General features: G+C 33.0%; 1 pseudogene; it reads right to left on the reverse strand.

Moving 5' to 3' along the window:
• The window catches only part of LOC149560109 (exocyst complex component SEC15A-like), a 76,220-nt pseudogene extending 60,206 nt beyond the window's left edge, over positions 1–16,014 (reverse strand).
• Positions 16,015–23,005: the final 6,991 nt, after the last annotated feature.

Here is a 23,005-nt window from a genome sequence, read left to right on the forward strand (position 1 = left end):
TATTGCTTTAATTATGATTTTGAGAGGAGAATTATCATTCAAAAGCATGTTGATGGCATCCCCACTCATCATTCTAGACCCTTCCCTTCTGCTACTATATTAACTCTGGTTGGACTTCATTTTCTTCATATTTATCCCCCCTTCACTAAATTAGCTTTGTGTTTCCCTTGCACTATGGATACTAACATCTTCTTGTTTCATGCCTTTGAAAATAGAACCATGGCCTTCTGTGGTTCCATAAAGTTAAAAAGATGGAATTGGTTATTTCAACCAATAGATGAAATGAGTAGAGTTGTAGTTAGTAGGGTCTTGGGGGAAGGGGTTTTTAACTATGACTATTCATGGCATATGAATAGTGATATTCTGGGGTTATGGATAGGATTCCTAGCTAGGGCCAGAGTAGAAAAGTGGGACATTATCAAATTGAGCTATAACATTTTTGACCCAAGCTGGTTGATAGATTTGGATGAACTTATTTTCAACATTGATGAAAAACTTAAAATCCCATTGCCTAAATATTACATGGAACATCAATTAGGAAGCTCTAAACTTGCCAAAATCCCTCAACATCCCTACTTGGTAATTAGAGACAAAATTCCCTTCTTTAGAGAATGGCTGAGGATGGAGGCTAGCATGAAATTCTTACTGTGATGGAGAGGCATTAAAGAGGACCCAACAAGAGAATAGCTCATGAATTACTTACAAGCTTTCAATGCATATATTCATTCAGATGTGGATCTCTCTAACCTAGAAGCAGTTGAGTTTTTCCTACCCAACTATGACTAATCAAGTAGAATGAGGAATGCCTAGAATTCCCACCTAGTTCTAGGGAAAAAAAACTTCCAAGAAGCCTTAGAGAACATTATGGTCTTTAAGAAGTAGAATTAGGAAACATAATCAAGATCTTGGGTGAATCCCTCATTTTTGTTCTGGTCTTTCTCCTACCCCCTTTATAGCCATGGGTTGATATTACTGTATTTAGTTTAAAAGTTTTTATAGGTTTGGTTTGGCTGCATTTTCCCCTAGGTAGCTTATAAAATATATAAAGTTAAGGAGTAAGGTAGGTGTTGACTTGCTACATTTTTCTAAGGTAGCTAGATAATGATATATAATCCAGGACCCTTTTAGTACTTGTCACAGTTTGGGAAGGTTTCATATGTATATTCTATGCATATTAATATACTATCCTTATTTAGATTATCTCGATTCAAAATTATACTAATCTGGAAATGGTTTTTGGCTTGTTCTGTCTTTTATGCCTAATCTGGGTTTGTAAATTTGGTCTATCTTCAAATATTTTCATACCTTTTTGCCATCTTTCATCTATATATCAATGGTAACTCACATACTTAAATCCTAAATTTTCATATAACAAGGATGAATTCGACATAGCTTGATAAGATCATTTAATAATAGTTAAAGATTTCAGAGGCTAAAATAGAATCTCTTGAAACATTATAATAGATCTGCCAATAGCAATATAATTACTAGCAAGAATACTACTCAAAAATAATTTAGAATATAATTATCACATGAACTTCAATTAACTTCAAAATTATTCATAAAATAGATGTTTGAGTAAGGATTATTATTTCCTCTTTTGATTTTCTCTAACCTGTAGATTTTGGATCATACCTCTGATCAGATTGAGTACTTCGGTAGCATCTTCCCTTAAAAGATCATTCTAACTTGGATTTTAACTATATTCTTTTATTTGATTTATGATTAACTCTGTTCGGTGGTTAGCTTATGCTATTTCCTATTTAAACAGGTCTCCTCCTAACCAAAGGTAGCATTCATCTGGGTGCTCTTGGATTATTCTCTCTAAAAATTATTTGTTGCATAACTTTTATGAAGAATGTAATAAGGATTCTCTAATCTTCTTTCTTACTAGGGTATGCCCCTTTTATTTCATGTATAACAAAAGACATTGGTCCCGGGCTAGACTTGAGGTTTTCTTACTTTGTCCTTTCCAACCAATGCTCATTAGAATAGACAAACTTCTAATTAAAGCATAGTTTATTATTTAAATTAATAATAATAATCATATAGCTCATTATTTAAATGCAACTCTAATTTAATTATTATTAAATAAGTAATTATAAATATTTAATATTTTAATTCTCTTTTTGTTCAACTTTTGAAATAAACTTTTAAATTAAATCTTTTAAGCTGAAGTACATATTTAATTAATTTATAATTAATTAAATATCAACATATTCTAATTTCTCTTTAACGAAATTTCTAAATTTAGACTTTTAAATTAAAGCACATATTTAATTAGTTTTTTAATTAATTAAATATTCTTATGCTTTAATATTTTATTTTTAATCAAAAAATATTTAATTTTATATGATTAACCCAAATATTATAATTAAATCATTTACCAAATAAATCACATAGCGAAATCCACATAAAAACAACATTACTAAAACAGATTGAAACTCAAAATCAAACAAGACAAACAAAGATAAACTGATAGGGTTTAAAAAGGGTGGAAAGTTAGTTATGAATCCTCCTTTCAAGATAAGTATTTAGGCTATGGCTAGGATTGGACCTGAACATTATCTCTCCAATCTTACCATTGAGTCATTGTGATAGGGCATGCTCATCCTGGCAATTCAAGGAAGTCGATGCTTGATACCTTCATTCTACATAAAAGATGAGCATGTACATGTATATAAATATATCTAAACTAAACAAGCAATTACAAGGAGTGGTACATCATGTAGTTCGACTCCCTCCCTTAACTACATCAAACATGACAAACATAAAGATAAAATAGACACACACACACCATGCACATGCAAGTATGGGGTAAGTACCATAAACTACTACATCTGAGGCCACTTTTCGACCATTATTGGTCAAAATTTTGACTTACATTTCAACCAAACTTCGACCAATGTTGACCAAGTCATTGGTCAAAATTTTTCCGATCGAAAGTTTGACCAACATTCTGGTTGGTCAAAATTTTGACCAATACATTGGTCGAAAAACTTTTATAACCAAAGTACACGTTTGCCTAGAATTGGTCAAAATTTTGACCATTGAAGATTTCCATTTCGACCAATATAAGTAGAAATTTTGACCAACGATGGTAGAAAGTTTTGGCCATGAAAGCTGAAAAGTTTGACCAATGAAGGTAGAACTTTTGACCATTATAGGTAGAAATTTTGACCAATAAAGGTCAAAAAGTTAGACCAACAAAGGTGGGAATGTTGACCAAGAAAGGTAGGAATTTTGACCAATGATGGTCAAAAAGTTTGACCAATGAAGGTGGATAGTGTTGACCAATAAAGGTAGAAATTTTGACCAATGATGGTCAAAAAGTTTGACCATTGAAGGTAGGAAATATTGACCAAGAAGGTAGAACTTTCGACCAATGAAGGTCGACAATTTTGACATCTAAAGGTAGAAATTTTGACCAATGAAGGTAGAAATTTCTACCAATGCCTAGGTGTAAATTTTTTTCAAGCATTCTATAAAATAGTTCACATGCTTTCCCTATGATATGACATTTTACATGCATCCTGCAGTGTCTCATCCGGTTGATGATGGATTATGGAGAGTGATCTGAAACGATGACCCTAAAAAACATCACAATCAAATCCAAAATGAACTTGCATTACAAATGGATTGTGGAAATCTGATATTGTTGATTTTGCATGCATGTCTACTAGGACAATCACAACTTAAACATAATATATTTAAGTTGTGATTGTCCTGGTAGACATGCATATTATGTTTAAGTTGTGATTGTCCTGGTAGACATGCATGCAAAATCAACAATATCAGATTTCCACAATCCATTTGTAATGCAAGTTCATTTTGGATTTGATTGTGATATTTTTTAGCGTCATCATTTCAGATCACTCTCTGTAATCCATCATCAGCCGGATGAGACACTGCAGGATGCATGCAAAATGTCATATCATAGGGAAAGCATGTGAACTGTTTCATAGAATGCCTAAAAAATATCAACAATAACTAATTAAATTGTCATAATCACCGACAGTAACTAATATGCTTCTTCATTAATATGCCTGATACAATAACCAAACTTGGCAACTATGCATAGCAACTTATATGCTAAAAGAAAATCATTTAGGAGATACAAAATTTGAACAAACATATGTTAAGATTCTACAATAAAACATCACTTGCCTGAGTCTGACAGTTGAGATTAAGTTCGTCATCCTCTCTACAGTATGTTCTAATGGCCTGCACATCCACAAAAGTTCTAGCATCTCAAATTTGTAGAATAAGAATTGTTTCATAGCGAATGGAAATGATTGACAATAAATCATCATATAAAAAGACTCCCGTGTGAAGCATGAATAGAAAATGAAATGAATATGGGTGATAGGGAAGAGAATTCAATAATAGAGGCTTTTAACTTTAGTTATATATAGTCATGATATGGGTAATGCACAACTGCCTCCTATATTCACATTCCATCCCACAGATGAAGAGCTCATAACACATTATCTCATTAGAAAAGTTTTGGACAACAATTTCATAGGAAGGGCCATTACTAAAGTGGACCTCAACAAGTGCGAGCGTCAGGGAGTGTTCAATTCCCTCCTTTATTATTTATTGTGCGTATAATCCCACACACCCATTTGATCTCGAATGATATGTAATGAATGCTGAGTGTTTGTGCTGAGTGCTGAGTAAGGCTTATCTATTTGGCACAAAAGAAAACTTTAAGTCTTGTACCAAGGAAGCGATTGAGCCAATCTCTTTGTCAATAAGGGTGCAATTTTTCTAGTGTATCCTTCACAATTGTTGTATCTACAAATTTTGAGGAATGATCCTTGATCTTCCTCTTACAATAAGACATACATTTGAGATCTACCATAAGAGTGGGGACCAATGTGAAAATCTGAGTCTAAGTTGATGATAATTTCTTATAAATGTTGTTCTATCCAATTTTTGTTACAGGATATCAAACAATTAGCCCTTATTCAAGATTGGATGTGTTTCTTGTTATAATGGAATTTCAAGGCCTTCGCCTACTTTGATGCTTTTGATGTATGATTTTGAATAAATATATTAAATACAACATTAAAATATACCGCCTTAAATGTATTTTTTCCATGGGTGTTTAAATAGTGAAATAATATTCACTTTATATGTTGTATGGGAGGAATTTTTGTTTTTTGTTATTTCAAAGATTTTCATATGAAATGGTGGTTCCTTGATTGTTTTTGTCACTATCAAGATATTTGCCAAATGGTAAAATTAAACTACCATCTTTGGAACTTATCAATGAACAATTCTTGGAAAGTAAAATGCATAGTAAATATCACTATAAATCCAAAATTTACAAAGGTTTTGAAGCTTCCATTGTGTAACAGACTTATAGTAATAGAGATCGAATACTGCATAACTGTCTTTTTTTGTTCAGTCATCTTGATGTAGCACTTCATTTCTGTGGATATTTAGTGCTAAGGCTTTTGGTATCTCTTCTGCATCTCTTGCTTGTAGTTGCTTCCAGTCTTTTTTATCTTAATAATTTTAGTCGTCTAGCTTGTCTTTTTGCTAGTTTTCTAATGGCATGTTTTTCTTGCAAACTTTGGGTTACAATTTCAATTACCTTGAGCTTCTTTATTACTTATAATTTCTACAAACTACAATGTTGGATGTTACTATTTACTAGTTAAGTCTGCTTAGCAGTAATAATAGTATCATGACAAAGTTGATTAAAAGGTATAGTATGATGATGTGTGGCACAGTATGTTCATGTTTGTTCATGTATGTTCATTTCTTGACATCTCTATTTCTCAAGCTTCTCTAATATTCTCATCTTACTCCAACAATCAATGCAGCGAGCCTTCTTAAAATGATGCTTTCCCTCATGAATAACCATAAAGTGACTGTGTGCTTTAGTTAAATCAAACAATGGACAGACATCCATTTCTAAAAATTACCCATGCATGGGCAAACTCCAAATCGACAAAGAACGATACAAATTTGAGAAGCAACATTGATTAAAGCTCACACTAATGGTTCCTTAAATTACAATATGATGAGGTCTAGGAAAAGAACTAAACAATGTTATGGATCTTTAGTAGACAATTGTGAAACATGAATGATGTTTTCTCTTCCTAAGTATTTCTACGAAAACACCTTAACCAAATCATAATGATTGTAGCTATCAAATCTCAATGACTAATCTATATCACCAATTCTAATGGATCTAATTGGTAGGAGTTACTTTGTGATGGCCTAAAAAGAAGAGTCAAATCAAGGAAGAATCTTCTCATGATTTTCATAAAAATAAGCTGATTTATGTTGAACTGCAATTATAGAAGGAAGAAAAACAGAAACTAGATAGATAGAAATAGAAGAGTTGACAATGCAATCCAATAGAGAAATAGAGAAGAAGAGCTCAATAAACTTCATACATGTTTCAAGTAAGAGAAGAAAAATAGTAAAGCCAGAAGCAAAAATTTAAAAGAGCCTATGTATAAGTTTGAAGAACAAGACACGTATTGTCATAGAAATTCTGAAATCTGGCCTCTTCTTCCTTTCTTTTCTTGACACCTATTGTATATCCAGTCTAATACATCTTGACACTTTTCTCAACAAAGTTTACACTAACGTTTTTTGCTATACATATATTAGATTACAATAGTAACATAATAGAACAAACTACATATAATAAGACACCAGATACTTAAATAGTCCACACAAGAAGGCATCAAAATCAATAAAATACAATTTAGAGAGGTTCACAATGATGAGTTAACGTGCATGGTTTTCCTATACGCAATATTGCACTAATTGTTCACAGTAGATAAAATATATGTGCATTGTTAGGCAACTTCTGCCTAACAAAGCCTACTCTTAAGTTTCCATAATCAAAAACTGTATGGTATGCACTCATGAAAATATCTCTGAGAATCCTAAAAAAAAATCAGTGTTTACAAAAAATTACTCTAAATCTATGTTTGCAAATAGAAAAGGAAAAATTACATGGCACAACATACCATGTCGGACCCAATTGGTGGAGGAACATCCATGCCCACAAATCCACTTAGGCACCTAGCAGCAGCACCTTCACCGTCTTTCAGAATATATACTTCCTACAACATCCACATGGAATGGATTAAAATATTTCTTAAAATAGTGAAAATTAAATATGATACAATGCATCCATTTAGAAAAATGAAACATATACTATGAAAATTAAATAACGATCCTAGTGCACTTTTCAGTTGTCTTAGCATTGAGACATCTATTGACAATGAGTATGTGACCGGGTCATATAATTTCAATCTTATTTCTAAGAGTAAAAATGCAAGGGAATGTTAACTTCCAATTTATGGATAGAAGGACAACCTGTCAATAGAGTTCTAGGATAGATTTGGAGAACAGTATACAAATATGATTTATGGATAGTAAAAAGGATTTGTAAATGGAGTTTAAGGTTATATTTGGATCATAATATATAAGCATGAAGTATTAGCCATTGATCTATTGACACATAATCTTTATGATAATCATTGACTTGTACATAAGGATGTTATTCAAAGGTGTGCATCTATGTACTCATAACAATCTTGGGAGTTCTTGCATGTGTGGCTGGCAAGATCTATGCTGCCCGTTTGTTAAGTGCAAACACAAAATATGACTATGTTGGGTGGATGGAAAAAACTTGTGTTGCTTGTCTCAATGGAGATCTCCACACAGTTGAATAAATCCCAGTTGCCAAGCCTGCTTGAGATTATTATTATACCTTAAACAAGAAAAAATAAAATCAATGGCTCTTCCCCACCACATTGCAAAATTATAGAAGTAAAAAAGTGTCAATAAAGAAAATCCCAATATAGAACACATAAGAATATATTGTTTGCAAAAGCCACCAACATTTTTGTAAAGAAGTTGCCAACATTTCATTGGGTTGAAGTCATCTGTTGCATTGTTTTATCCATCTTTCAATAGTTTTGAACATCCTAGTTCAGAAGGATCAGACACTGTTTCCTTCAACATCAGAGTGAAAAACTTTCAGTAGATCTGTCATCAAGGTTTTCACTAGGAATCCCTTGACACAATTTTGGGTCATTACATAAGTTTCCAATCTCAATCTTTTTATGGGGAGGAATCCAGCATTTTATTCCATCATTCAGTTGGATCAATACAATTATACAAAGCCTCTAAAGTAGAATGCTCAGAAAAATCACTAAGACCTAAAATATTTTCCTTCAATTTAATCACCCTTCATGCAACTATTGTTATATTGAGTTTAAGTCACTTTTCGCTAAATTCATGATAACATCCAAGGTAGATTTTGCACGCAATTCACTATTCCTTTCAATTGCATTACAATCAATTGAAATGTCATCATCTACCTTTTTGGGTTCACCAATAACTGTAAATTGAATCTTGTTGCAGCTCTGCCTCATATTTAAGTTGAATTTCACTTTTATAATCATTTGTCTCTTTTTCTTTGAAATATTTACAACTTCCTTCTTGGCTGATCTAGAACTTTACTTTTCACTTCAAGCTCATTTTTAGCTTTTATTAAAAGAGATAAAGCTACCACTTCAGCTACTTCTTCCTCTTTCCATGGTTTTAAGATGGTTTTCCTTCATGCTGAATCTCACATTTTTTCTTCATATTGCCAAGGCATACCCAACAATAAATGACATGGATCCATTAGTATGACATCAGAGCACTTCAACCTCATATGGATCAATTTTGAGAGCAACAAGACAAAAATTATCCGCAAGGGCACTATGACTCTTCTTTAACCAAAAAATCTTGCAGGAATTGATTCTTGGAATGTGCTCATCAAATTATCAGTACATCCACTGTTTATGATCACCTTATATACCACATCCTTATATTTGCATTACATTTGGAAGACTTCAAGACACTTTTTATTTTCCAACTAATTTTAGGAGTTTTCTTGTCTCAAGATATTAAGTTTCTTCCCAGCATTAGGTTCTCTCTTGATTCAGCCTCAACTTTTGTTGACCAAGGTTTTTATTCTTCTTGGGCTACCATAACCCTTTCAGGGTTTTGAGGGAAATCTATAGTATTATGGCCCTCATCACAAATAAAACACTTCAAGGGCTTTTACTCTCTAGATAGTGGCTTTTGTGCCCTCTACCTCTAAAACTTCCCCTTAATCAAAGTCAACCTTCACATTCTTACTTTCTTCAAGCTCTTTACTCATGGTAGGTTCTAAGGAACCTCTTTCCCTTTTCTTGGATAGCTTTAATACTTTACCCATTATTTAGTTTTTCTAGTTTAGTCTCTCCTTGGTCTTCAAGGCATATTCATCATTATCAAATTTGCTAGTACCATCATTGTGAGCCTCTTCATCACCTGCCCCAATACCATCTTCTGCAATCATGTCCTCTGGCACATTATCATCTTCTTCCATGAGAGTGTTATCCTCAGCTTGGATATTCACACCTCCATGTTCCTCCAGTAGGAAATCCACATTCAGCAATGGATGAAAATCGTGGCCCCCTTCAACATGACCATGTTGCCTACAATGACTCTGGGCTGTTGTGATTAGAATTCTTCGAGTCTTTAAGCCTTTACACTTCTTGCAAGGACAATAAAATTTATTAGGTTTTCTTCGAAACTGAGCCCACAATGCAGCCATTGTCTCATTTTGTTCAGCGTTCATATTGTCAGGCATGATCTTTCTTTACAGGAAAATATATCTGCAAATAAATTGGACATGTTGTGATTAATGTCTATATCTACACATATGGTTTTTCTTGACTAATGTTTTCAAATATAACTAAAATGATCCTATAATTTCTAAAAGGCATAGATGTTTGCAAAATGTGCAGTACCACCCTTCTACCAAAAAAACACACCTAGTATAGAATAATGGATAAGATCAAGACAACAATAATACTGGTCCTTCTATTGATACGCCTTTTGAAGGTTGAATAAGGTCCTAATTTTGCTAACCCACTCTGTTTTATCTGCTATACTTTTTGCTTTCAGCACAATTGCACTATGTGCTAGAATATAAAGCCATGAAACAAAGATCAACAACCATTTGAGCATAGAAGGTGCCAATTTAATATATAAATATGTGCACTTGCAGTTTGAAACTTGAACCCCAAAAAGACACACACCTTTTAGTACTATTTTGTATGAAACCTTGTTGTTGATTTTGAATGTAAGACTTATAGCTACAGCATCAAGACCATTTTCTTTTTTTGAGTTTTTAGAAATTGATTTAGCTAGAGCTGGAGAATCAGAAGTACCATCATTAACTCATTTATTCAAAGACATTAATTCATTAAAAAATTTTGTGGTGCTTGCTAGATAATGAAGAAAACCAAATACTCCATATAAAATTACACAATGGATAAACAGACAGAAACAATCAATCTCATTTTTCTGTTACTTGATTTAGAAGTTTAAAGGTTTCAATTACAAAACAATTTTTGTATCCTTTGGGAAACTTTTGAAAAAGACCAAAATCCTTTACAATCACAAGAGATCAACTTATAGTATACTTAAATGTTAGTAAAGATCTGCATTGTAAAGTTTCCTGGAAGTGATTGGCGCGCATTACAATTACTATGCCACTTAGGCAGCATGATATTGCCACATAGGCACTACGATAAACTTAACCATTTCTATTGGTTGGAGAGGCTATGGTGAATTAAAATAGTATCTGGAGTATCTAGGAATCAAGACCTTTATTAACATGCAATAAAGTAGAATTCTTTGCTAAATTAAAACTATGTATTCTCATGCTTCTCCATAGTTGTAGAGGCCTGTTTGTTACCATCCTCCTAAGGCATGGATGCAAATAACATTTACTCTTCCCAAAAAATTGAACATAAAGCATTTCAAAACAGAAATCAGAAAGAATTTTTGTCTTCACTAGATTCTTATTTCAAGTGAATTCTCAATATAGCTAGAAACTCCGTTATGGCATAATGATTCAAGTTAGCAATCCTTTGCAGCAGCTTTACAATCCTATCTAGAAATACTAGTTCTTTACACTTTTTCGAAAATGATTCTTTACACAATGATATTGGCAATATATTGTTGGTTGACAAATTTTCCCTCTTAAAAGATATTGGAATAAGGGTGATACTCTTGCTCAAGGTTGTTATCACCTTTTATTACTTCCAAGGTACAACCTCCTACATAACAACCAACTTGGCAAAAGGGTCAGACTCTAGGGGAAAGTTATCCACCCTCTAACTTCACCATCCAACCTAATTTTTTACATTAAACAGTGGAAAGCAAGGGAAGGAAGCCCTTCAAACGTGCTCCCCCATCTTTGGATTCCAAAAGTAGATTTTTTTATCATTCATAAGGATGCCAAGGAAAGGGATCAAAAAAAAGGTTGAACAAGAAGCTTAAAATGACCTCAGAAGACAAAAAGTGAAAATTTCCATAAGTTGCACAATACTAATCTCCCCTCAAACCTAGAATAAGTTTGTTCAGAAAAAATGACAAGAACTGCCTCCTTGGCAAAAGGGTCCTCAGACTCTAGGGAAAAAGTTATCCACCCTCTAACTTCACCACCCAACCTAATGTTTTGCATTAAATAGTGAATAGCAAGGGAAGGAAACCCTTCAAATGAGCTCCCCCATCTTTTTTGGATTCCAAAAGCAAAGATTTTTATCATTCATAAGGATACCAAGGCAAGGGATCAACAAAAAGGTTGAATAAGAAGCTCAAATAACCTCACATGACAAAAAAAATGAAAACTTCCATATGTTGCACAATACTAATCTTCTCTCAAACCCAAAATAATTTTGTTCAGAAAAGATGTCAAGAACAGATCTAAAAGAAGTAGGGAAGACATCAGCATTGTGTAAAAATGAGGATGAAATCATCCCTAACTCTGCTAGGGAAGCTTATTTAAGTAAATAAAAATGATTGTTATGAAAGAAAAAATTTCATCTTCCATTTATATTATTTGAAAGACAGGCATGCAGGGTTGTGTGTCATGATTAGTGCTGAAAATTATAGTAACATGTGACATTACATATTTTTTTAAAAGGATGAATATGCTCGTCTTCTGTCCTAGATTCTCCATACATAAACTTAGTACAAAATCACTTGGGGTATGTAGATGAAATGTATTCCATCTTTTCCTTTGTAACCAAAAGATCTAAAAGGAGAGTGAAAAGGTAGATTTATTCTTAAAAGAATGGATTACTAAATATAAGACAAGAGATTATTCTAATTTCTTTAATTGCATTATAGTTTTTGAACTGGAGAATTAAAGAACAAATATACACTAAGCATTTTTACAAAAAAATCAATAAGATAATAGAATGATAACTAAAATAATGTAAGTCTTCATTAATTTTATTTTATATGAATAGTTGTATTGAAAAAAATGAATAATTGAAGAAAAAAATGAATAATTGGAAAAAAAATTTACTAAGAAGTTAAAAATGGTGGTAATTGGAGAATTTTTACTTTTCTTCAAGTAGGGGAAATGTATCATCAAGTTTTTATCCACCCAGCCATGGATCAATCTTGAACCTTCCTTGCATATTGCTAACTAAAGTGAGCCCAATCCTCTACAAGGGAATAGGAGAAAACATTCTAGGAACTAGCGTAAGAGTCCTACACCTTATCAGTCAAATCCTACAACTCTTGTCAACTTGGTGTAACCCTTGACTAGAGGTGTATCCAACATCTTAGGATTGTCCAATAGTTGAACTAGTGTACCTAGGCAAAGGATTTCACAACTATGAAGTTAACCTCTCATCCTATCCCACTTGAACTTAAGTCATGTTAGATCATGGGGTTACTAAGGAATAAGATTCTCTCCTTTGGTATTCGAATCCTAGAGATACATGAATTTAACTTCTAATTACAACTGCTGAAGAACATCATCTCATAAATTATAATGATTCTTGTCCATGGATTAGTTTGGTAAGTGTAATTTTAATTTAAAACTTGGCTCCAATGGATCAAATGTTGCTATACTTGGAATTGCCCCACATCTTGTCCATTTGTAAGTTTGATATGATAATTTAGAATTCATAAAATAGTTGAAAGTATTATAATTTTCTAAATACAAGAAATATATTCTACCATCATGCTACATGCTATAAGGGAGAGAGAACATACAAAATTTAGTTATGTTACTGGTAGAGTCCTTTGACTGTTAAAGTATCACTTTCATATGCTTTGACTTTTGAGACACAAAAATTCAAAGCTCATTGTTAAGATAGTTTCATATTATAGCAGATGATTTTTTTTCCATTTACATATTTTATTTTCACATTAAATTCAGTCTCTTTGGTTTTGTCCATCCTATTGTCAACTGATGCAATGGTTTCTTCTTCTAGAGTATTTAGTCACTTTTCTTATTTAAAAACTATGGTGATTAGCACTACCATTTTTTATTAACAAAAAGGATATACAACATACTAGTAAATGATGTCATTACAATTTTCTCAAGGTTTATTATTTCTAAGTTGTGTATGTTACTATCTAGGCTCAAAAGTTTAGTCTTTTTGAAGATTATCTTATAGGAAGAATTATTAATGTTTATATTTCAAGAAGAATGTAAAGTAAAAATGTAGACATGAATACCTTCTTGGGCATGCTATAACTATAGAAGATTCAAGATCACATATGGAAAGTTTTAAAGTAGAATAAAGAATTGATAGTCTCTAGGGAGCTATAGCTAAGAGGTTAGGAATTTTGTACATCCTAACTATATATGTTAAGGAATCTTAATGGAAAGATCAAATTAAAGTAAATTTTTAGAGAGATTGGCTACAATTAACATGCCAAAACCTTTAAGAGTTATATGAGGCATAGGTGACTTGTAGATGGAAATGTATGCTAGAAAACTTGGTGCAGTTCTTTATTACTTGAGAGGGGATCTCAGTGATAGCAATCAGTCACTACCTGTGCAGTATTCTACATTAATGCAAACCTGCACCGAACACCACCAAAAGGAAGGAAACAAAGCTGAATTTGCATAGTCTACTCACAGCACCCACTTGTAGACACTTGGACTATTATTGGCTCAATTTTTAAATCTCATTAAGAATGGTTCCAATTTTTTCCATCGCTAGATAAAAAAGAGGGATGTCAGAGTCATTGCCAATTTTTTCACCATTCTTTATGCTGAAATAGAGATTCAGAAATGCCCGTAATAAAATCTATTAGATCGCACGTGCAAAATTCAAAATAATATACATCCACTATTCATGTCACATCATCCCCAAACTTCATCAATAATCTAGATCCCAAGATATTTCCATGGGAAAACCCTCTAGACTGAGAGAATCGAAACAAGCCATATAGGATGAATTGTTTACAATTAAATAGATAGTGTCAAAGAGAAAAGACATTAGAATGAACATGAAAGCTCAAAAGTTGGTGTTTTGTACATGGCACTCTTGAGAAAGACATGAATATCTTTGGCCATATCAACTCTGGGATAGCTATCACACACACACACACACACACAGATCTCAAAAACTGTGAATTTTGTATGTAGCAATCTTGAGAAAGACATGAATATCTTTCTTCTAGTCACATTAATTCTTAGATAGCTTACACAAACACACACTAGATAGAGGCTAGAAAACTATTATGAAAGTTGAAACAGTTAAGCTTAGTTGTGACTTCACATGTCAATGTTTTGAATGAATAGCATCAAATATAATAGTCAATTTTGACTCGATCTCCAAAAGAACAAAGGTAACAACTATATCCCTTGGTGATATATTTTGTGAGACAACTTTCACAATTTGGTTGGTAGATGTTCAGACCCCTGAGAAAGCTAATGATGAAGATCATGCATATTTTTGTTGAATGCTTGGGTAAGATCATATATGATTTATGAGGATGGCTTGTACCACTACAAAAGAGTACATGGAATTTAATAATTATGGGTTGCTAAACTTGGAAATAATATATAATTGGAAAAAACTATGATTCATTTGATAGGATAGTTTTAATTTTTATGTTTACTAACAATTCATTTAAGAGACTTAAATGTAGATCAATCATTTGTCATTCGTAATGGCTACTTGCACAAGTGTTGAGATTAATGAAGATGCATGAAATAAATGCAACAATACTAATAAAAAGAGGATGAGGATAAACTAAATGTAGAAAAATGCTTCTAAATTTTCTAAAAGGCTCATTTAGATATAAACAATGGGGAAAGACTTCTTTTGAAGGCATGGAAGACTGGATAATCATAAGATAACCATAGTAAATTCTGGCCTAAGATGTAAGACAGTTTTGATATGCATAAAGGGAGCATAGGAATTAAGGAAGGATTGATGGAAGAAGGGAGGGGAAGATAGTAAGGAAGTACCTTCATTTGGTTAACAATGATGAAGAGTTTGACCTTATTTGAAGGGCGGTAATTGTGAAAGGCTGTGACCAATGCAAGGGGCACATGTGGTGAACAGAAGTGACTCTTACATTGTAAGATATAAAGAAGAGGTTTTGTTTGAGGAGGGAATCCAAGGGAGATAAAGTTGGGGAATAACATATCAGGGGACAAGCCATTGCTTGGCATGAGGGTACAAAGCTGATTTGTTGTACTTATCATTTCTTGTTCACAAAATCCATTAATGAGAGTATTAAAAATAACGACATTAGGCACAAGCCCAATTTTTAATCATTTCCTTTTCTAGCCCAATGTCCATCAATAAATAAGCTATAAGTGAAATTGTCAAGCAAAATGTGCCGATTTACCATTTTCGTAAGGAATCTATGTGCCTACTTTATGTAGCTTATCTTGCAAAGCCCGTTCATAAAAGGAGTGTAAGCAATAACATCAGGTGGAATTTCTTTCTTGTCCATTTGTGCCCATAGTTTAAAAGCTTGTTCTACATTACCATTCTTGAGATGTTCATCAATCAATACACTGTGTACAGTTTTGTCACGAATCAAACCTTCTCCAAACATTTCCCTCAAAAGCAAATGTGCCTCTTGTATATTACCTTCCTTGCATAACCCAATTGTAAGAGTAGTATAACTAATCACATGAGGAAAAATACCACTCTTTACCATATTATCAAATAGTTTGAATGCAACACTTGTGCAGGAAACCCTGCAGTGTCTAGCAATAATGATATTATACATAAAGTTTTTTGGAGCTAGACCATTTAGAATTAGTTGGTTTAAGAGTCTGATTGCTTCTTCTAGCCTACTAGCTCTACAATGACCTGAAATGAGCTGTAAGTGCACATATCAGGAGGTATGTTCCTTTCAAGTATGTAATGTAATATTTGATTGCCTCGCTTTTCTCTGCCAAACTTGAAATAACTAGCAATGAGTGTGTTGATCCCTAGAGAAACCTGGCTAATGTTGACAGAGAAATGTGCCTGGAAATTGAAGGAGTGGATTGAACTTCAAGAAATTAATTTGGATTGTGTTAGGGATTGAACTGCAGGAGTCCATTGATTAGATTTTGATAGTATTGTGTTCTATTTTCTGACTCATCAAATTTGTTTGCTTTGCTTTTGGATTACTGGTATTTATGAATATCTTAGGAGGTTCTTATAAGCACTAGTTTGAAAACTCTGGTTAGGGAACAAAGCAAATGAGAAATGTCTAGCCCAAAAAAAAGCAAACATTGTATAGGTTGCATATAAATATATTCAAAACAAGGCAAGAAATTTCAATCTATAAAACAAAACTTCAACTTGCCTTTTTAACGCTGGGAAGGAGACTCTTCAACATTTCCAGCTGTTATTTGATCCTTTCACGCCACCTTCTTTCTAAAATCTCTTTCAATGGATCAACTTGGAAGCATTCACGAGCTATCCTTTGCTACAATCAACCACCAAAGAACCCAAGATGTCAAACCCTACTGGTGTTGACGCTGTTAAACCCTTTTGCTACGTACTCTTGGCCACAAATAGTAGTGGTAGAAAATGGTTCAGTGTGCATGAGTCTTCTAGGCACAATACAATAAGATTAGGGCAGCAAACATAACTTATTTCAATTTTTGGTTAAAGATGAACCCGTGTTGGTCAAAATTTTGACCAAAATGGGTTCATCTTTAACCTCATCACAATTCGACCAAATTGACCCCAAATTATCAGATGGTTGAAAGTTTTGGTCAAAATTTTGAGTCAAATGTACTAGTGATAATAATTATAAGTCAAACATCAAATGCTAATATAAAATAATGTATTGTTACAAATATGAAGTAATCATCATTAAAGAATCATCTGAAATTGCTATGAAAAGAGCCACATTTATTAACTATGAATCATTAAAGCATCATTTATGCACTAGTAACCATAATCATTAAACAACATATGAAATATAGTCAGCTAAGTAATCATCGTTGATATATCTCTAGTCCAAGTTATGAAATAACATCCTTGAAACTAACACATTCATGAAATAGGCATAAAAGAGTTTGGTAAATATAATGGAAAAAAAAATGATAGGTGGGCACTATAACTTGTTTGAAGATGATGATGATTAGTTAGGCCTAATATTTGAAGTAACAAGAAGGTGAAAAATCTGGAAAATACTTTGGGATAAGTCTTCGAGAAATTGTAAAATTCCATGTCAGTAAAGGTAATAGAGATAGATCCTTAATTAAGAGCAAAAGAATAGTAAACATTTTTCTATAATGAGTTTACTCATTTATCAGAAGTGGCAGTGACACAAGCACAAATCAAGCATGATGCACAACTATTTACTATAGTGTGCACAAATATTAGGAGTGATTTATTACTTGATCCTTGCATCAAGGAGATAAGAAGATGCTTGATAGAGGGAAGAACATTGTATGGAAAATGCACCCTATCATACAATTATGTCAAGGACATAAATGATGACCTGAATGCGAAATTGAATGAATTACAGAATCTGGTGAGCAAACTCCAACAACTTGACACCAAGTTTGAAGATCTTGAAGCAACTACAATAGTTATTCATGATGATATAAAGATCATTGAGCTAAAGGAGAGAACAATAAAGAGTTTTTCATTGTTAAGAGAACATTTGACTTTGAAGAACAACAATGTACATAAATAGTTCATGAGTGCCTTGAAGAAATGACATCATATGAGAAATTTGTTTATTTTGGCCTTAATGTAATTGAAGTAGCATCATATGGATTATGAGCTCTTCTTAGTAGATCAGAGGTAGTAAAAGACACATGATAGAAAGAGTTTGATATTCTAAACTTAAAATTTATAGACCGTGTTTCAAGAATGACAAACTCAACATAAGGAGAAAGGTAATACAATTTTGACTTGTACATACATTTTGACACCTTTTTCATTGATGTCAAAGGGGGTGTGATAAGGAAAATCATATATATGTAGAGTTATAATGTAATTAGGAGATATAAGGAAAAGATGGTATATGTAATGATCCAAAATTTTCTTTGAAATTTTGTGTAGGCCAAGTTTTGTAAAGAGTTAAAAATTTTGCTTGGGACTTAGCGAATTTTCCCATATGTTGCCATCAATGCCAAAGTGGGTATTATTGACAATTTGACTAGGATAGATATTTTGATGTTATCATTTATGGTAACATATCAGTCCTATGAAGTGGGCAAAACCTAAAAATGTGAAAATTATACTTAGAAAATTGTCTAAGTGTTGAACAATTTATCAGGCAAAACAACTAGAGATTTGATAAGCAAGCTTCATAGAAACATTATGGACATGTGAAAATTTAGGTACATATACCTAAGATTTTGATCATGATGTATGTGAGTGTGCAGGATAATGCAGACTGTATAGACAAATTTATGATGAGTTTACTAGTTACAAAAGTATATAGATAGTACAAAGTATAATAAGGAAATGAATTTTTTGGGTTAAGGAATTATTTTCTTTATGAAATAATTACTTAATTGACATAGGAAAGGAATGAATAACTAGGGCCAAAGGCTCACCCAACTATCACTGACATAGGCAAGGGATGAATAACTAGGGCCAAAGGCTCACCCAGCTATCCAAACCACCCTACAAGAGTTAACACAATAGATGCAACACAAGGAAAAAAAACCAAAGGAGGAAGAAGAGTGAAATACTTTTATTGATTCATCAAAATATCTTCATACATGCCCAGCTATAAGGCCTTCTAGGTTACAGCCAATTACAATACATTCCTTACAAAATCCAACAACAAATTTGCCTCTTCAGTTATGCTCTCTAAAATCTTCTTCTTCCAAAACTTCTTCTTAAAACTTTTTCTAACTCTAAGCCAAAAACACTCTATATATACTTGCCAAAATGACTTACAGATTATTCAAGAACATTACATAAGAGGAAGGCCAACCCAAAAATGGTCTAGACTCATCCCAAGAAAAGATCTCAACATAAATGTTGCAAACAAAATACCCCACAAGTCAGCCCATAGAAATCACATCCAAATACTGGCACTCGATATACACTAGATAACTCAGCACATGAAGGAATGCTATAGTAACTTGGCACATGAAGGAATTGCTATAGTAACTCAGCACATGAAGGAATGCTATAGTAACTTGGCACATAAAAGAATTCTACAATAACTTGGCACATGAAAGCATGCTACAGTAACTCAGCACATGAAGAATGCTACAGTAACTCAGCACCAACTAAGTGCTTTAGTAACTTGGTACATGAAGAGTGCTACAATAACTTGACACCAACTAAGTGCTACAGTAACTCGACAGATGAAGAGTGCTACAATAACTTGGCACATGAAGAGTGCTGCAGTAAGTCAGCACCAACTTGCAAAATGAACAAAATTGAGCAGGATAACAAGGCAACCCAAGATGCTCCTGCATTAGACAACCGGGGTTGAAAGAAATGATTCTCCTGAATCATTGAGATGTTCCAACATGAGTTGAATCCAACTCAAATTGAGAAATCCATGAAGCATCTTCAATAGGTTTGTTCTTCCACTTCACCAAATATTCATGGTAATCTTTTCCTCTTGTGCTCTTGCCAACTCTCTGATCCAATATTTGTTCAAATTTTTCAATCTCCTTCTTAGGGAAATCATTTGATACAAAAAATTTATCCTCTGTCTCATGATACTTATACAAATTAGCAATATTGAATATAGGAGTTATATCCATGTCATCAGGTAACTCAACTTCATAAGCATTACCACTGTCAAACTTCTTTAAGATCTTACTAGGCCCAAATTTCTTCATCTTCAGCTTACTGTATGTTCCAACTGGGAATCTTCCTTTCTTTAAATGAACCATCACCTCATCACCAACTTGAAAATCATGGTGTCTTCTAGGCTGATCAACATCCTTCTTATACTTCTGATTAATTTGTTCCAACCTCAACTTCACTTCCTTATGCAAAGATTCCATAAAATCAAAAAATTCTTCTCTTATAACACTTCTCTTTTCTTCACCAACAAAATCTCTCAAATTTGATATTACCTCTAGGATGCATTCTAGTAACAATCTCAAAAGGTGTCTTCCCTATACTCCTATTCATAGAATTATTATATGCAAATTTAGCTTGTGCCAATACCATCTCCCAATTTCTTGGCTTATTCCCAACTAAACATCTTAGCAAATTACCCAAGCTTCTATTCACAACCTCTGTCTAACCATCTATTTGTGGATGGAATGTAGAACTAAAATTCAATTCAGTACCCATCTTCTTCCAAAATGTCTTCCAAAAGTAGCCAACAAACATACTGTCTCTGTCAGAAATAATACTTTTTGGTAATCCATGCAATCTCACAATCTCTTTAAAGAAAAGTTCAGCAACATGCTTAGCATCTGATGTCTTCTTACATGGTATGAAATGAGCCATCCTAGAAAATTTCTCTACCACAACAAATATAGAATCATACCCTTTCACTGTCTTAGGCAATCCAAGAACAAAATCCATACTAATGTTAGTCCAAGGTTTCTTAGGATTAGTAATAGGTGTATACAAACTAATATTTTGACTCACTCCCTTTGCAACTTGAAAAAATCCACAACTCTTTACAAATTTTTGAACATCCTTATACATTTGTGGCCAATAATACTTCTCTTTTAGAAAATTCAATGTCTTATCAATTCCAAAATGTCCAGCTAATCCACCACTATGCTTTTTCTTAATCAGATTCAACCTCATAGGACTACTAGGAATACATGACTAAATACCTTTGAACAACACACCTTCTTAGATGAAATAGTCATCATACTTACTTATGTGATCTGTTAGATTTGGTGCTTTGTACTCTCTCCATACCTCAGAAAAATTAGGATCAACATCATATAACTCTTTCATCTCATCAAAACCAAGAAGTTAAACCTTCATTTCAGTCAACAAAGAACATCTCTTACTCAATGCATCAACAAATCTATTAGTAACTCCACTCTTATGCTTGATCACAAATGTAAAACTTTACAAGTACTCAACCCACTTCATATGTCTTTGATTCAATTTAAGTTGACTTTCCAAGTATTGTAAAGCTTTATGATTAGTATATAACACAAAATCCTTAGGCATCAAATAATGTCTCCACTTCTTTAATGCTTGAACTATAGCATAAAATTATTGATCATACACAAAATATTTCCTTTTAACATCATTCAAATTTTTACTAAAGAAAGCAACAGGCTTACCTTCTTGACTTAATACAACTCCTATTTCATTACCACTTGCATCACATTCAACTTGAAATACTTTGTTGAAATTAGACAAAGCCAATATAGGTAATTCAACAACTTTTTGTTTCAAAGTCTCAAAACTCTTAGTAGCTCCATGTGTCCACTTGAATTCCTTTTTGTCTCCCCTCATTGTTTCAGTCATAGAATTACAAACAACACTAAAATTCTTTATAAACTTTCTGTAAAATCTAGCCAAACTATGAAATGATCTTACCTCACTCACATTCTTAGGTGTAGGCCATTTCAAATTGCTTTAACCTTCTCAAGATCCATCTTCAAACCATTAACTAAAATCACAAATCCAAAATACACAATCTGTCTTGCATAAAAGAACACTTTTTCAAATTAATTAGCAACTTTTCCTCTTTCAACCTCTATAATACTTGTCTAATATGCTCAAGATAATCTTCCTTAGTCTTGCTGAATATCATAATATCATCCAAAGAAACAATCACAAACTTACCCAAAAATCTTTTCAAAACTTCATTCATCAACCTCATGAAAGTACTAGGTGCATTAGTCAAACCAAAAGGCATAACCAAGCATTCATAAAAACCATATTTTTGTTTTGAAATTAGTCTTCCATTCATCACCTTCTCTGATTCTGATCTGATGATAGCCACTCTTCAAATCAATCTTGGTAAAATACTTTACTCCACTTAGACAATCCATTATGTCATCCATCCTTGGCATAGGAAACTTATATTTTACTATTATCTTGTTAATGACTCTGGAATCCGTACACATTCTCCATTCTCTATTTTTTTTAGGTGCTAATACAATAGGTACAACACATGGACTCAAGCTTTCTCTGATCAAACCTTTCTGCAATAACTCATGCACTTGTCTGTTAAGTTCTTCATTCTCTATAGGTGTCAATCTATATGGTGCTTTGTTTGGAAAAATAGCTCCAAGAATCAGATCCATACAATGACTTATACTTCTTATAGGAGCCAAACCATTAGGAATATCATAAGCAAAAATCTCTTTATACTCATTCAACAATTTTGCAATTTCCTCTGGTACTCAACTTCCATTAGTTTCTATTGTCACTTGGTCACCACTGACTGGTACTCGGCTAATACTGTTTGCTGGCACACAACTCGGCCCTCTAGGAATTATAGCAAAAAAAACTTGGTTCCTTTTCACTTCCTTTTCAAATTGTTTCCCATTAACCATGCAAATTTTTATTGCAGTACAATTGACCTCATCTGGACTTTCAATCAAAGGCAACAATATTTGTTTCTTCCCATTTTCCCAAAGAGTATATTGATTCAATCTTCCATCATGTACAACATATCTGTCATATTACCAAGGTTTACCCAACAAAATATGACAATAATCCATGGGCATGATATCACACAAAACTTCATCAATGTAATTGAAGGGAAATGAGAGCATCCCATAAATTCA

The sequence above is a fragment of the Cupressus sempervirens genome, chromosome 4, assembly GCF_028749045.1.
Source record: "Cupressus sempervirens isolate cs-2001-9-10 chromosome 4, ASM2874904v1, whole genome shotgun sequence".
Taxonomy (NCBI): Eukaryota; Viridiplantae; Streptophyta; class Pinopsida; order Cupressales; family Cupressaceae; genus Cupressus; species Cupressus sempervirens.